The sequence below is a fragment of the Tamandua tetradactyla genome, chromosome 17, assembly GCF_023851605.1.
Source record: "Tamandua tetradactyla isolate mTamTet1 chromosome 17, mTamTet1.pri, whole genome shotgun sequence".
NCBI classification, from domain to species: Eukaryota; Metazoa; Chordata; class Mammalia; order Pilosa; family Myrmecophagidae; genus Tamandua; species Tamandua tetradactyla.
In genome coordinates, this window is record NC_135343.1 from 20,358,316 (window position 1) to 20,382,674 (window position 24,359).

Below are 24,359 nucleotides of genomic sequence, written 5' to 3' on the forward strand. Positions count from 1 at the left end.
CCAAATTATCTGGGGTTTTTTTTTTCTTTTGCTGCTCATGTTTTCAGTGTGGTGTAGGAACATCTAAAATAAAGTAATAATTTACCTTTGAACCTTCCAGGATAAACTGTTATACCCAGGATACAGAATGATTTGAACCAGATTAGACTAGAACTTGATTTAGATTCCATGGATAAAGAACAACCATATGTTGGAGAAGCTTTGCAAACTAACCATTACTTTTTGGCCTTGCTTTCCAGCTACTTTTTATTGAGATGATTCTTAGTACAAGACATTAGATATGTCATCACCTAGGAGATAATTCTTACCTCTCTGTTATCATTCATAGGTAGACATGTGTTCTAGTTTGCTAGCTGCTGGAATGCAATATACCAGAAACAGAATGGATTTTAAAAAGGGAAATTTAATAAGTTGTTAGTTTACAGTTCTAAGGCCTAGATAATGTCCCAGTTAAAGCAAGTCTATAGAAATGTCCAATCAAAGGCATCCAGGGAAAGATACCTTGGTTCAAGAAGGCCGATGAAGTTCAGGGTTTCTCTCTCAAGTGAGAAGGCACATGGTGAACACAGTCAGGGCTTCTCTCTCAGCTGGAAGGGCACATGGCGAACATGGCATCATCTGCTAGCTTTCTCTCCTGGCTTCCTGTTTCATGAAGCTTCCTGGGAGGCGTTTTCCTTCTTCATCTCCAAAGGTCACTGGTTAATGGACTCTCTGCTTCTCGTGGCTATGTCTTTCTTCTCTGCTCTCTCCAATCTCCTGACTTTCTCTCTTTTGTTCTCTTTTATAGGATTCCAGTAAACTAATCAAGACCCACACAAATGGATGGAGGCAATCCAGCTTAACAATCACTCTTGATTAAGTCACATCTCCAGGGAGATGATCTAATTACAGTTTCAAACATACAATACTGAATAGGGATTTTGTAAAGGCTGCCTTTACAAAATGGGATTAGGAATAAAACATGGCTTTTCTAGGGTACATACATCATTTCAAACCAGCACAGCAGTTTAAATAAATAAAATATTTTATTATTGAATGAATAAAATATCCAGTTTATTAAAAAAAAATAGCATCGGATGATAAAGATGCAAAATAAAAAAAGGACCAAACACATACCCTCGATATTGCCAGGAAGTTAACTGAGCCAATTCCAATTCTCCCAGCCTTCTCTGGACAGTATCTGTGTCTGCTCTCTCACTGCTGATATTCTTCTCAACCACTGATTGCACTCTGACTTCTATCTCTGTTCTCCTCCTCACAGGTTACCAATGACCTTATAATTTCTAAATTTAAGACTCCCTTTTCAATCCTTATCCTGACTCTCAACATCATTCAATACTCAACCCTTCTTCTTGAAAGTTTCTTCACTTGGTGTCACTGGGGGCTCTTCTTTTTCTAGTGGCATGTTCCTGGAAACTCTGCCTTTCTCTTCTTAACACTAGACATTAGCTTGAGTCACAACATCCACCACCATTGCTTCAAATATTATCCATATGCTGGTAATCTCCTAATCTGAGTATATGGTCCAGATGCCACTTCTGATCTCCAGAGCTCTGTTTCTCTGTGCAATAATAATTCATCTCATAAGTCCCACTGGCACTGCAATCTCAACATATGCAAAATCAATTATCTTCTCTTGAAAACCTGCTCTTCCTCTCGAGTTCTCTTCTTAGTAAATGGCACCACAATCCGTCCAGTTGCCCAGGCAGAAACTTGAGTCATATCTGATTTTTACCCCTGTCCAAATTTCTGTATCCAATCAATCACTAAATACTAGTCATTCTATTTCCTAAATAGCTCTCTATCCATCCATTCTTTCCATTCCCACAGTCTTACCACAGTTCAGTTCACCACTAGTTTTGATGGGTTGTGGTCTCCTATGGTCCTTCCACCTCCACCCTGGTCTCCACCCAGTCCATTTCCTGCACCACAAATTAATTATGTCATTCCTGAGATTAAAACCCTTTAATAAGTCCAATTCTCCTTGAGATAAAGTCCAGATTTTTTTTTGACATACTGAAAAAACTTAAGTTCTAGTCTCTGCTTATCTTTCCATCTTTTTTCCTCCCTCCCATGCCCTGCAAACCTGACCACTGCTATCATCCTTAGTACTTTGCTTTGTTCATTTCCTACCCTTCAAGTCACAGTGTAAACATTGCTTCTTTCACAAAGGAGGAATTTCTGCCATGTCTGTGTTAGGTATCCTTGTTGTGTTTCCAAAAGTTGCCGTTTTACTCATCAGAAACTGTCTGTGGTAGTTAGATTCAGTTGTCAACTTGGCCAGGTGAAGGCACCTAGTTCTGTTACTGTGGACATGAGCCAATGGTACATGAATCTCATCTGTTGCTCATTACATTTGTAGTCAGCTAGGAGGCATGCCTGCTGCAATGAATGATGTTTGACTTATTTGCCTGGTGCTTAAATGAGAGAGTGCAATGTAGCACAGCCCCAGCAGCTCAGCATACCTCATCTCAGCACTTGCAGCTCAGCCCAGGCCTTTGGAGATGCAGAAAGAAATCACCCCGGGGAAAGTTGTTGGAACCCAGAGGCCTGGAGAGAAGGCCAGCAGAGACCATCCTGTGCCTTCCCACATAAGAAAGCACCTCAGTTGAAAGTTAGCTGCCTTTCCTCTGAAGAACTAATGAAATAAACCCCCTATTATTAAAAGCCAGTCCATCTCTGGTGTGTTGCATTCCAGCAGCTAGCAAACTAGAACACTATCATTATTACTTACGTATTTTCCCTTCCCTCTACCTCCACTCTCACTAGGCTACAAACTCTGAGAGAACTGAGAAACTGTTGTAGTCACTGCTGCATCCCAAGCTTCTAGCACAATCCTGGCACCTGATAGATGCTCCATATATATTTGTGGAACTGAATGAATGAGATAAAAAGTGCTATATAAGAAAGCTTTAGTCAGGCCTAATAATAATGGAACTTGAGTTACTTATCTGACAGTTTCAAGTGCTGGAAACATAGTAAATATTGGAAAATAAGAAAACACAGTTCCACCTAAACCCTGGGACTTCAGCCTTCTGACAACCAGACGCTGAATCAGACTTCATCAAAGTAGACTTTGGAACACAAGCCAACAGGGAACGGAACTAAAATTAGTCTATTGGCTGTAACTGTGAGCCCTTTGCTCCACGGGAGCCAGCTGAGTCCCTAAACCATAAGGTGAACTGTGTGCATCCAGGCCACTGGCTTCTACTTGGCTTTCCTTTGGTTCTCGTGGTCCCCTGAAGGAAACCTGCTCCGAATCCAATGTCTGATTATAGCCTCATGTCCAGCCCTTGCCCGTTCCTTCTCTCTAGGGGATTGCATTTATTCCTAATTTTTTCAGCTACTGGCTGGTGTGCTGCTTCTAGTTACCTCCCTTAGCTCTGACTCTGTCATTATCCAGAGGCCCCTGCTGTGTGGATCAACAACCAGCACACACCCAGGCACTGACTGTTAACAGGCTTGACTCTAGTTCACGTTTGCCAAGAGACACCATAATAATCAGAATTTTCCAGGTAACAGAAATATTTTAAGTGCCAAAATATGTAAAATCCATTTTTACCATTCTTAAAGCCTGTATGTATTCATAATGTACTAGAAGAGTAAAAGAGGAAACAGAAAAACTATAAAAAGTAGATAATCACTTAAACAAAAAGCCATACATGTGGCTGAGTTTGTCATTATATCATAACACAGCTTTATAATGATAATAATGATGACTTTATTCAGATGTTAAAAATGCATTCTGAAATCAAAATTTAAAAAATGATTGTGACTACTGGCTCATTATATAGATATTTCTTTTTAGAGTCTAGTGTTTTAGAATAGCTAGAAGGGAATATCTGAAGTTGCTGAACTGTAATCCAACAACCCTGATCTTTGATACTGTTTGTATGACTATATTGCAAAAAAAAAAAAAATCAGCTGCTGTGTTTGTATGGATCTACATCTGGATGGGTTTTTTTGTTCCACTGATACATATATGTGTGTGTCTGTGTATGTTATATCTGTCAATACCACACTGTCTTTAGTTAACCTACCTCTTGTAAATCTTAAAATTAGGGAGATTGTAATGCAGTACACAATAAGAGGAAGGGGTAATGGGCATGGAATATATGGGGTTTTTTTTTTTTCTCTTTATTTTTCTGGAATAATGCAAACATTCTAAAAATGATCATGGTGATGAATACACAAATAATTGGTGAAAATGTGAACTACTGATTGTATACTTTGGATGGATTGAATGGTGTGTGGAAATGTCTCAGTAAAAATACATCAAAAAATTTTTAAATGCATTCTGAATAATCCATTTAAGAAATTATGTTAAATTATTTGGGAATTGTGGTAGAGCCTCTACAATGGCTCTGCCTCCTGCTTTCACACCCTTGTATAATCCCTTTCTCTAGTGACTCACTTCAGAGGCAGCAAATATGATGGGATGCCATTTCTGGGATTGGGTTATCCAAGGCCTATGGCTTCTCTTTCACCCTCTCTCATGCTCTCATTGGGTCACTCTGAGGGTAGCCTGCTGCCATGTTGTGAGCCGCATGATGGAGTAGTCCACATGGCAAAGAACCAAGGGAGGCTTCCTGCCAAGGTTTGGTGAGAAACGACAGTCCTCCAGCCTACAATCCATAAGAAACCAAATCCTGGCAATAACCTTGTGAGTGAGCTTAGAGCCGGAGGAGACCACAACCCCAGCTGATTCCATGCTTGCAGTGTGGTAAAAGACTAAGATAGAGGCATCTAGCTTCACTGCACCTCATTCCCCATACACAGAGATGATAAGACAATAAAGGCATGTAGTTTTAAGCAAGTAATTATGGGGGTAATTTGTTACCCAGCAACAGACAACTAAATCAGGAATTTTTCATGTAAAAATCTTTACTAATCATTCTCCAATGATTTAGCACAGAAAAGAATATATCTTAGAAGGGCAAATAAGACAGTAAAGAGTAGATTCTTCCCTCAAACTTGGGGAATTGATAGGCCCTCTTTTTTTTTGGTATGGGCAGGCACTGGGAATTGAACCCAGGTCTCCAACACAGCAGGCGAGAAGTCTGCCTGCTGAGCCACCGTGGCCTGCCCTGTAGGCTGTCTTTCCTTGTTCTACCTTTCTTCTAGTTGTGTGCCATTCATTTTACACAAAAGTGTGAGTCATGTATAAAGTTTGACTCTGAAGTAATTAAAGTGGGACTTCCTTTTTGATCTAAGAAAGAAAAAGAATGTGTCTTGATCATATGGAATTTTCATTTATGTGGGACAGTTTATTCCTTGACATTGTCAATAAATGGAAAGGTGATAGTGTGATACCAAGTTTGACAAATTAGGGCTCAAGCTAGCCAGGTAGTCAAAAGCTACCTCTCAGAAAATCCCACACACATAATACAAGCTTACTAAATACCAGCAGAACCAAATCCATAGGCCAGAGGAGATATTGGAGAGCTCTGAAGGATAGAAAAGGAGATTCCACTAGATCCAATAAGCCAGTGGCTCCCATCCCTTAGCATGAATCAGAATCAGCTGTAGCCTTGTTAAAACACAGATTGCTGGGACCCCATGCAGAGTTTCTGATTCAGTATGTCTGTTTAAGGTAGGGAGAATACATTATACATTAAATGCATTAAAAAATAAAAATAGGCAATCATTTCTGAGAAGTTCCCAGGTGATATTGATGCTGCTGGTCCAGGGACCACTTTTTTTTTTTAACATTTTGTATTGTAAAATATAACATATATACAAATCAAAGAAAGTAAAAAGCAATAATTTTCCAAGAACACATCAACAAGTAGGTATAAAACAGATTCCAGAGTTTGTGATGGGCTACTATTCCACCATCTCAGATTTTCCTTTCTAGCTGCTCCTAAACGCTGGAGGCTAGAAGGAATATCAATATAGTGATTAAGCAGCCATACTCATCTGCCAAATCCTATTCTCTCAGTTATATCTCCTCCTTCTCCTTTGATCCTTCTCCCAATCTATGGGGATTTCTGGGCAATGCCCATTCTGACTTTTTCATGTTAAGAAGGAGTGTTGACATTAAAGGATAGGGGGATGTAATTAATCTTGGAGATGCTGGTCCCTCTGGGTTTCAGGATTTATCTGACCTAGGAATCCTCTGGGAATTATAAATTCCAGAAAAGCATTTAGGACGTAAAACCTATATAGAGTCAGTTCAAGTGCTAGGTGTTCTCAAGAGTCAACAGAAAGGTGAATGAAACTTGAAGACAGTATGTTAAATGCAATGTCAGAGACAAAAAGGCAATTATTATCATGTCTCACTCATATAGACTAACTATAATATACAAATTTGGAGAATTGAAGTTGAGAGCAAGTGTTGTGAGTTTGGGGGCCTATTGTAAAGAGTCCTAAATTGTTAGCTCTTACAGTAGTTACATATATTCCGTAGTTTAACTGCAATTTCTAAATTCTGCGATTCTGAGCTATTTGTGTATAACCCGATCAGTTCCCTAAAACTTCAGGTATTTATGTGATACCTGAGACTCAGAGTTGGAGCACTGAACTATAAAAGTCAGCGTCATCCCATACAGCAACTTTTTCACAAAAGTGAAAAAAAGCAATGAGACTTCAGCTAGAGACATGAATGAAGCTGATTTGGATAGGACTAAGGAAAATCAGAATACAGGGTAAAAGATGATATGGTCTATATTTTAAAGCTTCAACTTCCATGTGAGACCAAAGGGAGAGATATTTATTTGGTGCAAAATTTATATTTTGAGTAGTGCATTATCTAATTTAACTTGTATGGTCAGTTTATTCAAACACCATAATTACATAGAATCCTGACTAGGGTGTGAGATTTTGTTGGTTTGTAGAGTTTAGTATAATGTCCTGAAATATCCCAGAGGAATTTGGGCAGAGAATAAAAAAGTATTTGAAAAGTTCCCTTAGGGAACTGAGGAGAAAAGAGGAAATATTAAACTTCCCCATCAAGAGAATTCCTGATATTCTCACAAGCAGTGGGGACAACCAATTCAATAGTCTGAACCCTTGATCTTGGGGCTCACCCCTATGAAACTTATTCCTCAAAGAAGCCAAGCGTACTTATAAAATTATGCCTAGGAGTCACTCCCAGAGAACTCTTTGATCCTCAGATGTGGACTTTTTCCCTTAAGCCAACTTAGCAGATGAACTCACTACCATCCTCCCCTATGTGGGACATGACTCCCAGGGGTGTAAAGCTCCATGGCAACGTGGGACAGGACCCCCAGGATTTGCTGGGACCTGGCATCATGGGATTGAGAAAGACTTTCTGACCAAAAGGGGGAAGAGAGAAATAATACAAAATAAAGTTTCAGTGGTTTAGAGATTTCAAACAGAGTCAAGAGGTTATCCTGGAGGTTATTCTTAGGCATTATATAGATATTCCTTTTTAGTTCATGGTATATTGAGTGGCTAGTGGGAAGTACCTGAAACTGTTGAACCATGTTCCAGTAGCTTTGATTCTTGAAGATGATTGTATAACTATATAGCTTTTACAATGTGACCATATGATATTGAAAACCCTGTGCTGGTGCTCCCTTTATCCAGGGTTCAGAGAGGTGAGTAAAAAAATTACGATAAAAAGTAAATAAATAATACAGGGGATAAGGGGTAAAATTAATTGGGTAGATTGAAATACTAGTGGTCAATGAGGAGAGGTAAGGGGTATGGGATGTATGAGTCTTTTTCTTTTTCTTTTTTTCTTTTTCTAGAGTGATGCAAATGTTCTAAAAATTATCATCATAATGAATACATAACTCTGTGATGATATTGTGAGCCATTGATTGTATACTATGGATGGACTATATATGTATAAAGATTTCACAATAAAAATATGTTTAAAAAAAAGAACAACTAGAAAAAAAGAGTCACTGGGAGCGATGTTGGCTGGGTTTTAGCAAACCATGACGATTAGCACTATCTAACTGAGGCTTGTATAAGAGTATCCTTCAGAAAAGCCTCTTGACTCCATTTGATCTCTTGGCCACTGATGCCTTATTTATTGCATCTCTTTTCCCCACCTTGGTCAGGACGGCATTGTCAATCCCATAGTGCCAGACACATTCCCAGGAGCTATGCCCCATGACACCAAGGATACCTTCACCCATGAATGTCATGTCCTGTGAAGGGGGAAGGCAATGACTTTCCTTGCAGAGTAGGCCTAGAGAGAGAGTGGCCACATCTAAGCAACAAGATTCCTGGGAGCAACTCCCAGGCCTCACCATGAACAGTCTTAGCTTCTCTCCACCACCCCACCCGGCCCCCGCCACATATACACACACAGAAGCAAGTTTCATATGGTCAAGACTCAGAGCCAAGAGCCTGGGCCATTTTCCTGGGAGTCCCCAATGGTTGAGAGAATACCTGGGGCTTCCCAGATGGGAAAGTTCAATAGTTCCATATGTGTGTGTGTGTGTATTTTTTTCCCTCTTTGATCCCTCAAGGGACCAGCAGTTCCCAATTATCATTCCACCACAGTCTGAGATGAATCCTGACTTTACCCCAAGCTACACAGAACTACAAGGTCTCATTCCCACCCTAAACCCCAGGAGTCTGGGTCGTTCAAATGAGCTATTGAGACAGGTTGATTTAGATTATGCAGAGACCACACTTTGAACACCATTGCGATAGGCAATCATTTCTGTGGTTTGCAGTTGGGGCTGTGACATGATGAGAGGAGTGCTTCTGGGTGACTCACACTGCATCACAGAAGAGCAAAGCTGACGTGAGCCAGCCTTGAGGTGGCCACGAGGCTCTTGCTGAGGTAATTAGGTGGGAGTGGTATGGATAAAGGAGCTTCATGGCCAGAAAATAAAATACTGTCATTCCTAGTCAAATAGCCAAGTTCACTAAGCATCGGTGAGAGAGATGAAGTGCCATCCAGCACAACCCCTACCAGTGAGGTGCTCAGATCTCCACCGACTGCTGCAATTGTTTCTACGCATTCCATTCACCTGATAAAATTGTCTTCGGGCTTGCACATGCCCCTGGCTTCCTTCAGTTTTGTGCCTGATTTGATTTACATCGTTTTAGAACACTAGATGCAGTTTTCCTTCTTGGCATCTTTTCATTCTATTTCCAAGTTGAAAATGACTCAAACAGTCAAAGAGCACATTATTATATTTATTCACAGGCTGCTCTTTTGAAAATGAACTTTTTCCCCTGATGTTCAAGAGGCAGTGCTGTTAATAGGATGCTTTCCAGAGCACACAGTCCCTGGTGGTACCCATTTCAAGGTTTGCAGCTTCTGTTAGCAGATGTCACAAGAGATGGTGGCAGGACAGTAAACAAAGAAGGCCTTATTTTCATCTCTACCTTGGCATGCTCCCCTGGAGCCTTGATTACCTTTACATTTTCTTTTTAACTCCTTGCAAATAATTCCAGAATTCTAGTGTGACCAGTATAATGTATAAGTGAAAATTCCAGATGAGGGCTTAGTTTTCCTATTTGTCTCTGGCTGCCTTCCAGTAATTTCTAATACCTAAACAATGCCTCTGGTCCTGGCAGCATCAAAGCACTGGCTAAAGTTATCAGTGGTTGATTTACAAGGAAAGGGAGGGAGCAAAGCATCTTGAGAGTTAAGAGGCTAGAATTTACCCCCAAAGTGCTTCCATTCTAGCAGGGAGAGAGATGTTTGTGAACAACCAAAGAAGCAGGCTGGTACAAACTTTCAGGGCCAAAATAAAGCATCCCAAATGGAAAGTCACAACTTTAAAACCTTTTGAAAAATGCTGTTAACAAAATTAAAGTTAGTTTCCAATATTATGAATAGTTATTTCTATGGCAGAAATGAAAAAAGTGAAACTTAAATATTATGAATAGTCATTTCTGTGACAGAAAATTCTTTTCTGTCTCTCCTTTCCCTTATTTAGTAATTAAACTTTTTCTTTAATATATATTTTAACAAGCAAGTGCCCTGGCTTTCCCTCATTCTCTTCTCTGCCAACCTCCAGGGCAGAGAGCTTGGTGCCAAATGTCTATATACACGTAAAAGGAAAACATCCACCTAAATAGACACAGCAATTACAGTTTTCTTAATTGCACCTCTTTAAGAAAACCTGTTTAAAAGTGCAAATATATTTTCAAGTTCAACAGAAGCAAATACTTTTTTTTTTAAACTGCAGTATAAAGCTCTTTTAGATCAACATAATAGGGGGTATTTCCTGAGAGAATTGCCTTTCAATTGAACAGGTTTCCCATTCAATTATGTAGCTAGGCTAACATAAATGTACCTCATTCTATCTGCAAGTTTCAGGATAAACCCCCTCCAGATGTCAACGCTGTTTCCCTGCAAAGTCTAAAGGCTACAAAATGCTCAGAGGTTTTCAAAATCTTGGTTCCCCCAGGTCCTTTAAATTCTCAACCCATCCATTTCTTCACATTCATCAGACGTTCAGCTCACGGCTACCAAACCCACAAGTACACTCACTCCAGCGGGGTTGTTTACAACTTTGGAAGTCTTTCCAGTTAACCTTTTTCCTGACCCACCCCACAGTTTCCTCTGGTTTGTTCTTTGACAGACTATCCAAATAGTAAGTCATTTGCTTCCTTCCTATTGAAAGCTTTTTACTGCTTTCAGAGAGCTCAGGGTTGCCTTCTTGAGCAAGGACTCAAGGTTTTCTTCAGTTTGACTCTGCGGTATATGGTCTGACTTAGCCCTCCATAAAGCTCCACTTTTTGAACTGCCTGTTAGGAGGTCGATTATAGGTAGATTATGCATTCAGCTATAGCTAATTGTGAGCACCTAAAGTAACTAGACTTAAAGCTAATGCAACATTATTAGCTTTATATAACGTTACATAAAACACTATTAGCCTGGGCCTGTTACAATTAACAGGTAAGGATCATTTCAACTAGAATATCAGTTATTTCTGTGACAAAAGTTCATCCTCTAAAATAGTTTCATTATCTCCCTCTGAAATCTTTTCCTTTTAGTCAATTTGTTTAATCTTATTCTCATACATAGTGCAAAGGCAAAGTTAAAGGATCACAAACTCCAAACTGGTATAAGATCTGAGGGCTGGAGGCCTGCTTTGACTTGCCCAGGGCAGACGTAGGGTTTCCAAAAGGTTGTGCCTATCTCTCACCCCTAAAGCAAACCTAAAGTAATCCTTTTACAGGTTTACCATATTATTCAATAGTTGTCCTTCTCTCCCCTGAAAAATCCTTAATGTTAAACACCTGCTACTTAGTATCTAAAATGCACTGTTTCTTATGTCAACCTTGATGAAGAGTTTCCCAATGTGAAATCAGCACCAAGAAGTGTTTTTAAATTGGAAGATGAAACAGACCTCGAAAGATTACCATTGGTTCCATGGTTCGCTCTCCTAATGACCAGGTATGACTTTGGAAGATAGATGGATAGTCTAAGATGGAATATTCTGGAGCTCTGTGTCTTAAACATCTAGGCGAGCCCCTACCCGCATATTCTGAGCTTGATAAGGATAGCGCTATACATTAATAAAGCCACCTTTGAGTTCTCTGAAAATAAAATGTGTATATGGTGTGAATGTCAGGAGACATAGATATAACCCTGCCCCCGTGGCTAATTATAATCCCTATCACAGGGCCATTCAATAGAATGATTTGATGGGCATGTGGGACCTTCTGCTCAAAATCAAGTGGGGGTGGAACAGATCAATCCCACTGCCCATTATTCTATCATTAATTTCTACTCTTCCTAATTTTGAAATCTTTTCCATTTTGTTGAATCCTTTGTTGAAATGCAAATATCCCTTGAAGGGGTTATGCCAATCTTTTATCAGTTGACACATTATGAACAGTTGATATTTTAGGAGACATGTACAAATGTAACCATAGGCTTGGGAGAGAAGGGAAACCCGAGTCTGATGAAAAAGGAAGGAGGACACAAACATATTTTATTCCCCTTCCAAAACTGCTTTTTGAGGACTGCCCTAGTTCTGCTTACAGATACCCTTCTTGACCTTCTCTGGATCAAGGTTGGTGACTTTCCTGAACACAGGGTCAGTCCTCTCAATTGGACGACAATCAGAGCCACCTTTACCACTCGCCAGCTTTCAATTCAAAGCACATCCATTTTTCTTCCATCGGTGATAGACCATTGCACCCCAGGCTGCCAGGGAGAGCTAGCTTGCTTGACAAGAGTGATAAGATTTTTAAAAGTGCTTCTAAAGCCCTGATGCTCTTCTTTAGGGTACATAAAAATCATCTGGACTGTGGATTAAAAATGTAGACTCCTGAGCTCCAACCCCAGAGAATTCTGGTTCTCTGTGTTTGGTGGGAGTATTCAGAAATTTGCCTTTTTCCTTCCTACAAGCACCTACCCCCACTCCCTGCCAGGATCCTGATGTAGGGCTTTGATAAACATTGGTTTAAATTCTATTCTAATGTAAAGTTATACAGATCAACAGAAAGCCAGAGATTAGTATTTGTTAGTATGGCCTCATGCAAAATCCCCTTCAGTGAATTAGGTTTAAAGATAGGCCTTCAGCTTTCCTGAGGATTTCCCACACCCTTGGGAGTCACAGACAGGGGGAGGGCAATGAGTTTGCTTGTTGTGTTGGCTGGAGAGAGAGGCTACATCTGAGCAACAAAAGAGGTTCTCCTGGGGGTCACTCTTAGGCCTAATTTTAAGTAGGCTTGACCTATCCTTTGTGGGGTTAAATTTCATATGGAACAAACCCCAAGATTGGGGGCTCAGCCTATTGCTTCCAGGCAGTCTCTTAATCACCTGAAAACAGTAGCATCTAATCAATTTCTTTTGGCTACTACTCTCACCGAAAAATATTTGCCTTTCTTGAGCAATTAATATGCTATCTTCCATCTCATTGTTACACGATCCACTGGATTTTACTGTTTGCTCTCACCTCCAAGTCTTTTGCAACAAATATAACAGTAACATGAATTATATTAATCTTCATTCTCCTCCTTTATATGATTTAGGTTTTCTAGTTGAATTTTAATAAGTTTATCTTTTATAGGCATATTATTGTACAATACATCAAATCCTTTCTGGAAAAAAGTAAGATATAAAGCTGTACTTACACATTCACTTCTTTTACCAATGTTCTCACTCACGTATGTAACTGTCAGACAGGGTGGGGAGACTGAAGGACCATCCAAGGGGCACTGTAGCTTCTATTTATTCTGAGAAATCAGCCAGGGACTTCCCTAAGAATTATCAGAACATTCTGAGCTCTAAGACTATAGCCATCCACTTTTGCTTAACTTACTAAATGTGCTGAGTAGTCAAGCTGTAACTTGCACCTGGGACTCTCATTTATGCACAAAGAGCAACACATGGTCCCTGTTTGCTTTTCTCTTTTCATCGGAATCAATAATATCAAAATACACCTGCAGTGCCAGAAGGCTGGAAATCTGCATTTTGGAGAAAACAAAGGAGAGGGAGGACCTTTTGTGAATTTTCTCCTGGGCGGTCCAAAACGCCTAGCCCTGGCACTTATTGAGTTTACAAACAAAATGAACCCCAAATAGCTGAATTGCTAGTACAAAGGAAGGAAGTTATAAATACCAACTGTGGCCTCATGACCAGTTTCAGAAACAGGGACTCTAGCAGCTACCCATATTATCTTCTTGACGCGCAGTAATCATATATAATAAGCAATTTTCTTCTCCTCTCTCTTTCCTTGCTATTTCATATAAGGTATGTTGGTAGTAGTTAATTTTATAAATGAATTCCTAGGTTATAGTATATCAAGGCAAAATTATGTCATAACTAGAAAATGAACACTAGCCAGATAGTCTTTCTACTTTTAGGTATTTATTCTTGCCCACGTGTGAAGTTATGCAAATACCTGGTCATTCACTGCTGCATTATTCGTGATAGCAAAAACTGAAAACAGTCTAAATGTCCACTGACAGAGGGCTGGCAAGATAAATTATGTACATCCATGTATATAAATTATGTACATCCATTATTAACAGAAAGGTTATAAAACCTCATTACGCACTGTTATAAAATAATTTCCAGATATCTTATTAAATGAAAAAGGCAAGATGTAAAAGAGAGTGTATAACCTGTTACCATTTGTGAAAAAATAGAGGAGAAAATTAATCTTCGACTCCTGAAGACTAGATTGTCCTGTTACATGTCATGATATCCTGTGCTTTGCCTTTATCATACTTATCCCAACAATAGTTCATGATTATTTGTGTTCAAAAAAGGAATTTACACTTCTCATAGTCCCTTGCAGCTGGGGTGCTGGATATGGAATAGAGAGCACAAGTTTAAGGCACTGTCAAGATTTGGAAAGCAGAAAGGGCAGCCACCAACTTCTCGTGGATTGGGCTGTTGCTGCTGACAACACGGTAATGGAATTATTGGAGTTTTCTGCAATGCTGCCCCTGGGTCCAGATATTAGCTCTGCAGATGTTAAGAGGCAGCTGCAGTAGCAGTTTCTGGATCCCTGGATAACAGCCTCAGTGTTCTGTTCCTGAACAGTTCCAGAGAGAGCTCCTTATTCCTCTCTTTCCTGTCCTGTCCCAAGCACAACAATTCAGAGGTGATATTCTGGTCATTAGGAAGGGCCCAGCCTACCCCACAACTCCTGCCTCCCCAACAATTCCATCGGTGCCTGATTCCCTGTATTAAATCCCCTTCTGCTTAAAATAGGCAGCGTGGTTTCTCTTCGCTGCAACCGTTGAACTAATGTAACGGAAAATATGGTATTTTAAAATAGGGAACCTGCAAACCATCTACCTTAGAGCCATTTATTTCCTTTATTTGTAGCTATCCTATACCGTATAAAGTATCAAAATGAGTGTCAAGGACTCTAAAAATTGAGAATTCTCTTTGAGATTCTTTTCTGTGAGTACTTTTGATGCACTAGTCATTAGACTAGTGCATCAAAAGTGCACATTAAATTGTGTCAGCATGCTTAGCTTTGTTTTTAAAATTCATTCAGAAATAAAATGAGTAGGTATTAAGGATTATTTTGAGAAATTAAATTTTTTTTTTGGAAAAAAAGATTGGTGAAAATGAACATGACTATCAGGATGATGGTGTGTGCTTGACTCTCTAAGAAGTGCTCAATGACATCAACTAAAAGGTATGTCAGAGACAACTGGGTGATTCCAGGTTTCACTCTCCTTGATTCAGCATCTTGAAATAGCTCTCGACAGGCTGGGAAAGCCATTGAGAGATCTCCTGGCCCAGAGCAAACATGGGTTCATTACCTTTCAATTATGCTGATGCTGTGGGAAATGATGACAATTCTGAATTTTTTCTCTTTTTACATTGGTTGCAACGTGACTCCGACAGTGAATGAATAAAAAGGAGTGAAACCTTGAAAATTATAGCCTTTGCCTACCATCAAACACACACCTGATATAATATGTTCATTTCTGAGGCAGCTTTTTATATTTCCATTTAATCTAGTGACATTTTGGGGTGTGTTTTTAGATGAGAGCATTTGGAGGTAGTGGTGAATAAGAGAAAAAAGACTGAGAAGCCATAGCTCTCTGCAAATGCAGACACACAAATCTGCAATTTCCTGGCAGAGAAAAACAGCAACAAACATCTCACTCTGGGTTTTCAGAGATTTACTCAGTATTAAAGAGAACAGCATTGAGGGCAGAATAAGAAAGAATTGCTTTGACTCAGGACTGGTTGGAGCCTTGCAGTTCTTGGCCATATGTGAACTCTCTATTTGAGGGATTACTGTGTCCTTGAAATTTAGCCAGCATAACCCCAAGTGACCTGTTCTGCCTAAGTTATATTTAGGAAATGATAACTTATTTCAACATTAGTTCATGCAAAACCTTATGGGGTGAATATGTCCAAGAAAAAATATATATAAAACTAAAGGGAAAAATTGTTCTGGATCATCCAAAGATGTGGTATTAAAATTACTTAGAGCTGGCCAAGCCCTTAAAGACTTCTTGTCCAATAGCTTCATTTTATGGTTGAAAATACAGGTGCCATGAAGTTTACTGACTTACTCAGAGTAACAGTTAATTTTAAACTAATTAAACAGTTAAAACATTTAAGTCATTGCTTCTCTTCCATTAGCCTGCACAAAAAGAAGTTTTTGGAAGTATAAGAATTGTTTGGATATGGAGAAAGTGATCCAAAGACACACCGAAGATACTGGGACTGCTCTGTGCCTAAGATGGGAGCTGGACTCCACAGAACGATGGACTTATGCCCTGGGGTAGGTGGCTGAAGGAAGGGGTCAGCCAGGTGTTCACTGATCTTTGTCACCTTGTACTACACGTCTGCAGAATCTGCCCTCACTTTCTTTTGATCTTACCATGTACTCAGACTGCTTATTGCCTTTATGCTGTCTCTTTCCTGTGACTAAACCTTGTGGGGTTCTCCAGTTGCCTTTTGTAAATTGTCCAGTGTTAGAGAGAAGAGGGACCCACAAGGAACCTGGGGAGACTGCCCACTGGCTTGCAGAGAGAATATGTGTGGTTCACGGAGAACAGAGGAGAGTAACTTTCACAGTGTATATTTAATGTTGTCGAGAGCTGGGCACCAGGAATCATGTGAATTTGCACAATAGAAACTGCTCAACAGTATTTGTGGGACTCTGCTGGCAGTGGCCAGAGGGAGCCAGCAGAGAGGAGGAACTGTCTATGCAGCTGGTGAACTAATTCTGAGAGCCCATCTCAGCACAACTGCTGGTTGCCTTTTGGGCTAAAGACTCACAACAGGAGACTTGTACCTATTTGCAGAGGTATTTAGATTTAAAAAGGAAGTCTGCAACATTCTTGAAGTGTGTAATTGAATTTCTAAAGGATTCAAAGAGTTTTTTTTAACAGAGTATTTATGAGGTACACATGTGAGAGAACACGCGGGCACACTCACAAAGATAGAGGTGAAAAAGGGGAGAGGCAAAGGTAATGTGGGGCCATTTGTTTTTATAGATTAGCTTTACTTGCTCCCCCTCTCCCTTCCTACCCTCCCTTCTCTCTATGGTGGTGCCTGGTGGTAGAGAGTGCATTTGGGTGGGTAGGTCAGTTGGCTCCACCCTTCTCCGTAGATGACACACTCACATGGGGGTTGTTTGGCTGCCAGGTGCTGTTTGTTGCTGTTCTTTTCAGAGGTATATTTCTCTGCATTTTTGGAGTTTGCCTTTTGCTTTACCAGTCACCACCCGATTTCTACCCTACCTCATTTCCCCTCAGACACTTCTCACTACCCTTAATCTTAAGGGAATTTGGACTGATGGTCCATCTTCTGTAATTGCTTCAAGCTGTTAGTAGTCATAGGCCCTACTAGTGGAAGTATAGAAGTCTAGCTACACTCTTGAAGGTGGCTGGTTGATCTTGGGGAACAGCAGCATAGCCTCTGGCAAGAAGTTTGTTGTGAAAAGTTTCTAATCTGGAATTAACAAACTTGATGAGAAGTTTAAAAAGGTAAGGGCCAATGAATAGTAAGTGAGTGGATTTAGGAGAGACATTACCTAAATGAGACTGGAGAAAAGGGAAGGAAATGACCACCCTTCAGGTCCAAAAGTGAATTTTAGCTAGGTGGCTTGTTCCTGCTTAACTGGGGAGTAAGATTGCACATGTGGCAAGTTCTGGGGTGCAGGAATGAGGCTTAGAAGGGGTTTGATTGATTGGGCTGCAGCTTTGGCTGCTGTTATTTTGGCTGCTGGTTATTTCCTTGAGAGATATTAGTATTATTTGTTGGATGGCCAGGGCAATGAATTACTGCTATTTTTGTTCAAAAGCATGGCATTTAAGAGATTAAGTATTTCTTGGTGGTGTTTAATTGGGAGAAAGCCTTGCTCTTTCTACACTGCTGCATGAACATGCAGGGCTAAGAAGACAGCCTTTTCCCTTTTCTTAGTTCTAGACTTCAGGTGCGGGCAATTAGTTCTGCTTTTTTGAGCTAAAGTCCCTGGGGGCAGGGCTTTGGCTTCACTTAGTTTGACTATCACAGATGTTGCTTTCTTTGTGTTTTGGTTAATGAAACTACTTTTAGAAATAAAAATATTTGACAAACTACAGCAGAAGTTTTGTCCTATTTTACTTTAATACATTTACTAGGGTTAAGTTAATTAATAGGGTGAACATGGTTTGTACATTTCTCTGCTTCTCTTTTGAAATTCTTTTGTTGAAGATGAAGTTCTGATTTATACCTAACTATCATGTACTTTTTTTTTTTTTTTTTGTATGGGCAGGCACCAGGAATCAAACCCAGGTCTCTGGCATGGCAGGCAAGAACTCTGCCACTGAGCCACTGTGGCCCACCCTAACCACATGTACTTTTAAAGAAGCCTTAAAGTAGTGTAAATGACAAGTAAATTTGGTTACTTTACAGCTAAGTATTAGGATATAACATAGAAAATGAGAATATTGTTAAGTTCTCAGGAATTTTATACAATTTCTAAATATTTGAGAAACTTTAGCTTAACAGAGATAGAAAGTTTCTTTTAACTATTGCAATATTTCCTAAACACTTTTTTCCAGAATTTGATAGTCAATGTATTTTTTTTTTTTAGAAAGACATTTTATTCCACAAACATTAAAATACACTCCTCCAGTTAATACAACATGGTCAACTGAATTTGCAATCTACAGGAGTTTAGGGTCTGAACTGTGTTCTTAAAATGAAGCTTACATAGAGTCAAAATTTTTCTTGGAAATTCTCTAATAATATGACACATAAGAGATTGAACTACAATTTACAGTCCATACAAGACAGATGGTTTTTCTTCTAACATTGATCAGCTCACCTCTTGAACCATGAGGTAAAGGAGCTGGCTTGCATTTAGCGTCATATTTTTAAAAGGAAAGGAAAAATGGATAATGCCATTGGAGAATAAGATGAGGATCACATCAGCCTAGAGGCACTTGGGTCCCTTAATAAACTGAGATTACAGCAAATTTCTAGTATCTGATTTTATGAATTTGTATATTCTGCTTATTTCATATGTGAGATCTTACAATATTTGTCTTTTTGTGTCTGGATTATTTCACTCAAAGTGACATCTTCAAGATCCACTGATGTTGTAGGACTTATTGGAACTTCAGTCCTTTTTATAGCTGAATAATATTCTACTGATGGAATTGATGGAATATTATCTATTCAGTTGCCGATTGACACTTCGTTTGCTTCTACCTTTTGGCCATTGTAAATAATGCTGCTATGACATTGGTGTGCAAATGTCTATTTGAGTCCCTATTTTCAATTCTTTGGGATTGAAATCCTAGAAGTGGGATTGTCAGATCCTATGGTAATTCTATACTTAACTTTCTGAGAAATCACCATATTGTTTTCCACAGTGGCTGCACCACTTTACGTTCTCAGCAACAATGTAAGGTGATGCTATTTCTTCATATCCTCTCCAACACTTGTTATCTTCTGTTTGATTCTTAACAGTAGCCATTCTAGTAAGTGTAAGCTGTTATCTCATGGTAGTTTTAATTTGTAGTACCCTGATGGCAAATGATGTTGAACATCTTTTAATGTACTTTTTGGCCATTTGTATATCTTCTTTGGAGAAATGTCTATTCAAGTCTTTTGATCATTTTTTTTCAAATTTTTTTTATTGAAGAAAACAAACAATACACTTAGAACCACCAAGAATGGATATCCCTAACTACTTTTTATATAAAACTATTTTAGCACTACACATTTACAAGGTGAGAGAACATTCTTTGTAACTGTTTTCCTTTAAGAGTGAGAGGACTTGTCTTCTGAAATAAAGAATGAGAAGGTCAACGTAAATATTTAGAGAAAGTACTCAAATGGTTATGAGAAACTTTTCATAACTTTCAGTTAAGAGTAGACTAGCAATCTACATTATATTAATAGAAAAGAACTAAATTCTAGTTTTGTATATATACATGGTTTTACACAAAAATTTTTTTGAATAATATTATAAACAGGCTTAGTAAATTTGGTTAGTATTGACTATGACAAATAGAACTTACTTTCATAAACCTTTTACAACATTCTATATCCATTCTCTATGTTGACTGCAACAAACAAAATTTACTCTCATATTAGGAATATGTTAGTCCACAAAGTTAACATACTACAAGACTGTGCTCTGAGGCAGTAGGAAGTCAGTAAGGTCTGCTGCTAAGGCATTCTTAAAGATATGGGGATTATTTTGAAACCCTTGGGGCAGGACTGTCTAAGTGAGCAGAGCGGGGAATCTTATTGTTAAATCCCTGTTATTTAAAATCAAATAGGTATTGAAAGTTAGGATGAAGAGGAAGACCAAAAAAAAAAAAAATGTGTTTTTAAGGTCTAGGATTGAAAAATTGAGTGCAGACAGGAACTATTCTGTGAGCACAGCCGGGGATGCCCTCATTCCATACAGACAGGGTGTTTATGCAAGGATCTCCTATGGGATGCAAAGAGGCCTCAATCTAGTAGGGGCCTCAGGGAAAGCAAGGGGTAAACACTAGTCTTAAAGTGACGCCCAGAGAATGAAGAGGATCCCTCCCTAGAAAGGGTGTGTGGCATTCAGGGATAATGAGAAATTGATGGGATACCAGCATGTCTTCAAGCTTACAAAGGAGAGGATTCAGTGAAGGTTTTGGTTTTGGTTTTACAGTCAACTCCCATAACTAGGTCTAAGTCTGAGTGGTCCAGAATGGCTGTTTAGGACAGAGTGGTTCTAGTGTTAATTAAGAAATTAATAATCTTATCTGTCACATCAATGTCACCCAGGACTCCTCTAAGTTGGTTAGATGTTGTGCCAGTTTGAATTTGCAGACCCCAGAAAAGCCATGTCCTTTAATCCTCATTCAATATTGCTTATCTTAAATGGAGATGTGACTCACCCAATTATGGAGATTAACCTTTGATTAGAGGGAGATGTGACTCCACCCATTTGAGGTGGGTCTTGATTAGTTTACCGGACTCCTTTAAAAGAGGAGACATTTTTGGAGACAGTCTCGAGAGAGCTATGAGAACCACGAGAGCCCACGCAGCCAGAGACCTTTGGAGATAAAGAAGGAAAACGCCCTTTATGAAACAAGAAGCCTGGAGAGAAAGCTAGCAGGCATTCCATGTGCTTTTCTAGCTGAGAGAGAAACCCTGAACTCCATTGGCCTTTCTTAAGAGAAGGTAACTTCTCGTTGGTGTGTTAATTTGGACATTTTTATAGACTTGCTTTAATTGGGACCTTTTCAAGGCCTTAGAACTGTAAACTTGCAAGTTAATAAATTCCCCTTTTAAAAAGCTGTTCCCCACTGAAGAAAGAAATAAATGGGAGCTCCTCAAAATTAAACACTTTTGTGTATCAAAGAACTTCATCAAGAAAGTAGAAAGACAGCCTACACAATGGGAGACAATATTTGGAAACGACATATCAGATAAAGGTCTAGTATCCAGAATTTATGAAGAGATTGTTCAACTCAACAACAAAAAGACAGCCAACCCAATTAAAAAATGGGAAAAAGACTTGAACAGACACCTCTCAGAAGAGGAAATACAAATGGCCAAAAGGCACATGAAGAGATGCTCAATGTCCCTGGCCATTAGAGAAATGCAAATCAAAACCACAATGAGATATCATCTCACACCCACCAGAATGGCCATTATCAACAAAACAGAAAATGACAAGTGCTGGAGAGGATGTGGAGAAAGAGGCACACTTATCCACTGTTGGTGGGAATGTCAAATGGTGCAACCACTGTGGAAGGCAGTTTGGCGGTTCCTCAAAAAGCTGAATATAGAATTGCCATACGACCCAGCAATACCATTGCTGGGAATCTACTCAAAGGAATTAAGGGCAAAAACTCAAACGGACATTTGCACACCAATGTTTATAGCAGCATTATTTACAATTGCAAAGAGATGGAAACAGCCAAAATGTCCATCAACAGACGAGTGGCTAAACAAACTGTGGTATATACATACGATGGAATATTATGCAGCTTTAAGACAGAATAAGCTTATGAAGCATGTAATAACATGGATGGACCTAGAGAACATTATGCTGAGTGAGTCTAGCCAAAAACTAAAAGACAAATACTGTATGGTCCCACTGATGTGAACCGACATTCGAGAATAAACTTGGAATATGTCAGTGGTAACAGAGACCAGCAGGAGTTAGAAACAGGGTAAGATAATGGGTAATTGGAGCTGAAGGGATACAGACTGTGCAACAGGACTAGATACAAAAACTCAAAAATGGACAGCACAATACTACCTAATTGTAATGTAATTATGTTAAAACACTGAATGAAGCTGCATCTGAGCTATAGATTTTTTTTGTCTGTTTGTTTGTGTCTTGTTTTTTTCTCTTTCTTTTTCCTTTTCTTTTTTTTACTATTATTGTTACTTTTATTTTTTTCTCTATATTAACATTCTATATCTTTCTGTTGTTTTGCTAGTTCTTTTCCTAAATCGATGCAAATGTACTAAGAAATGATGATCATGCATCTATGTGATGATGTTAAGAATTACTGATTGCATATGTAGAATGGAATGATTTCTAAATGTTGTGTTAATTTTTTTTTCTTTAATTAATAAAAAAAAAAAAAAAATGCTGTTCCAGGGTGGTGCAATGGTGGCTCAGTGGTAGAATTCTTGCCTGCCATGCCAGAGCCTGCCCATGTAAAAAAAAAAAAAAGGAAAAGCACTCTTACGGTGCATGGGTGGTTTTTGGTAGAATGCTCGCTTTTCATGAGGGAGACCCAGGTTCAATTCCCAGACCATGCACTCAAATAAAAAAAAAAGGAAAGAAAAGTGAAAAAAAAGTTGTTCCATTTCTGCTATATTGCATTCTGGCAGTTAGTGAACTAGAACAGATGTGAAGTTAGTAGGGCTATATGAAGCCTCGGGCTCCCTCAGTCTTCATCACTGGCCATGAGCAGGCCTCAAGGGGCTGTCCTGCTCCCCATTGGGGAGACAGTGCAGGTCCTGGGCCTGAAGCACATGTTGGTGGCACCTAGGGCAGGGCCCTGGTGGGTCCCAAGGTCAAGGGTTATTTTGAGGTTTCTGCACGGGCCCTCTAACCCACAGTTGAAGCAAGGCCCTGGAGGTCTGGACCCACGATTTGGGTGACATTGAGAGGATAGGGTGCTGTTAACAGTGAATGCAGTAAGCTCAGATGTTCTCTGGTATTTTATAACCTCTCTGTGCTTTCTTTTCCTCCTCGGCCTTGTTTCAATTGTTAAAGATAGAAAAGGCAGTTTTTAATAAGTCATTAATGGGAGTTTACAGGCCCATGAGAGCTTTTACAGCTTTCTCTGAATGTCAGGGGCAGACTGGCTGATGAAATGGGTGCCCAGCAAAAGTTGATCTTCCTGGGAATCCAGGCTTATATTAGTATACTTCCTTAGGACTTCCACTAACCTCCCCTGGAACAGGGCTGGGTTTTCTTCTTTCCCCTGAATGATTTGCTTTAGCTTATTACAACTAACTGGCTTGGTGGTACATTTTCTCACGTCTTTTAACAAATAAGTTTCAAAAGGGTATTATAAATATTTTTTTCTAATAGAAATTGAAATGTGGGCATAATAACAAGTGACAAGTCATTCTCAGGTCATTGTCTTGATAGAAAGCTATAAACATCTGGACATAGGGAATTTCTGACCACTTTCCTTATCTTTTACAGACTGGAGGATGGTATTACAATTGAGAGTCCCATAGGAGGGCTATGCTTTCCTATTTTCTAGTTTATATTAACTGTTGACATTTTCCATTTTCTCTGGAAAAGGAAAAAGAGGAGACTCACTAGCACCAGTGTGATCATGTGGCATCCTGACGTGCACCGGAGCAGGGCTTTTCCCTCTCCGCTGGCCTAATCACTTGGGAACATGAGGAATACAGTCACCAGGCAACCCTGGAACACCCTTCCTGAGAAATGGCTGGACCCATGCTTTTGAGGTTTTCCCAGGCCTTGCCTGGAAGAATTCCAGGACAACATTCTTGAGGAGTAGTGGACTCAAACCCCATACAGCACCTTTCCTGAGAAATGCCTGGACCTACACTTACTAGGGGGTTTCCCCAGTCCTGCCTGGAAAAATTCCAGGACAATGCTCTCAAGGAATCTCTCTGCCAGCTCAATCACTTGGGAACAAGGGGAGTACAGTTGCCAGGCATCCCTGGAGTGAGTCACCAGGTGTCCCCAGGATGTTTCCAAAGGGTCTTAATAGAGACTAAATAATTAAGCCTGGAGGGAGACATTCTCATAAGAAAGCACCTAATTCCCATGGGCATAAACCAGAGGTGACTCCCTAGAATGTTAAAGACAACCCCTTGTTTGGTATAAGAATCTTTAGCTCAGAGTCCTGTGTAACAAAAGATGGAATGTCTCAGAAGGCACTAAAAGCCAGACAGAGGAGAAAGAGGGAGGTTCTCATGGAGGCAGGGAGGGCCTCTGTTAAAGAGGTGAAGAGAGATTCAGCAGGAGGAAGGGTCTGGGTCCTCAGAGGGC

The 24,359-nt window shown here is 39.6% G+C and overlaps 1 long non-coding RNA gene across 1 annotated transcript in view; it reads right to left on the reverse strand.

Moving 5' to 3' along the window:
- LOC143661518 (uncharacterized) overlaps positions 1-23,724 on the reverse strand; it is an 80,922-nt gene extending 57,198 nt beyond the window's left edge. The window contains exon 1 of the long non-coding RNA XR_013164649.1: positions 23,658-23,724. This is a non-coding gene — a long non-coding RNA (uncharacterized LOC143661518). The remainder of the gene's footprint in view (positions 1-23,657) is intronic.
- Between the last annotated feature and the right edge of the window lie 635 nt (positions 23,725-24,359).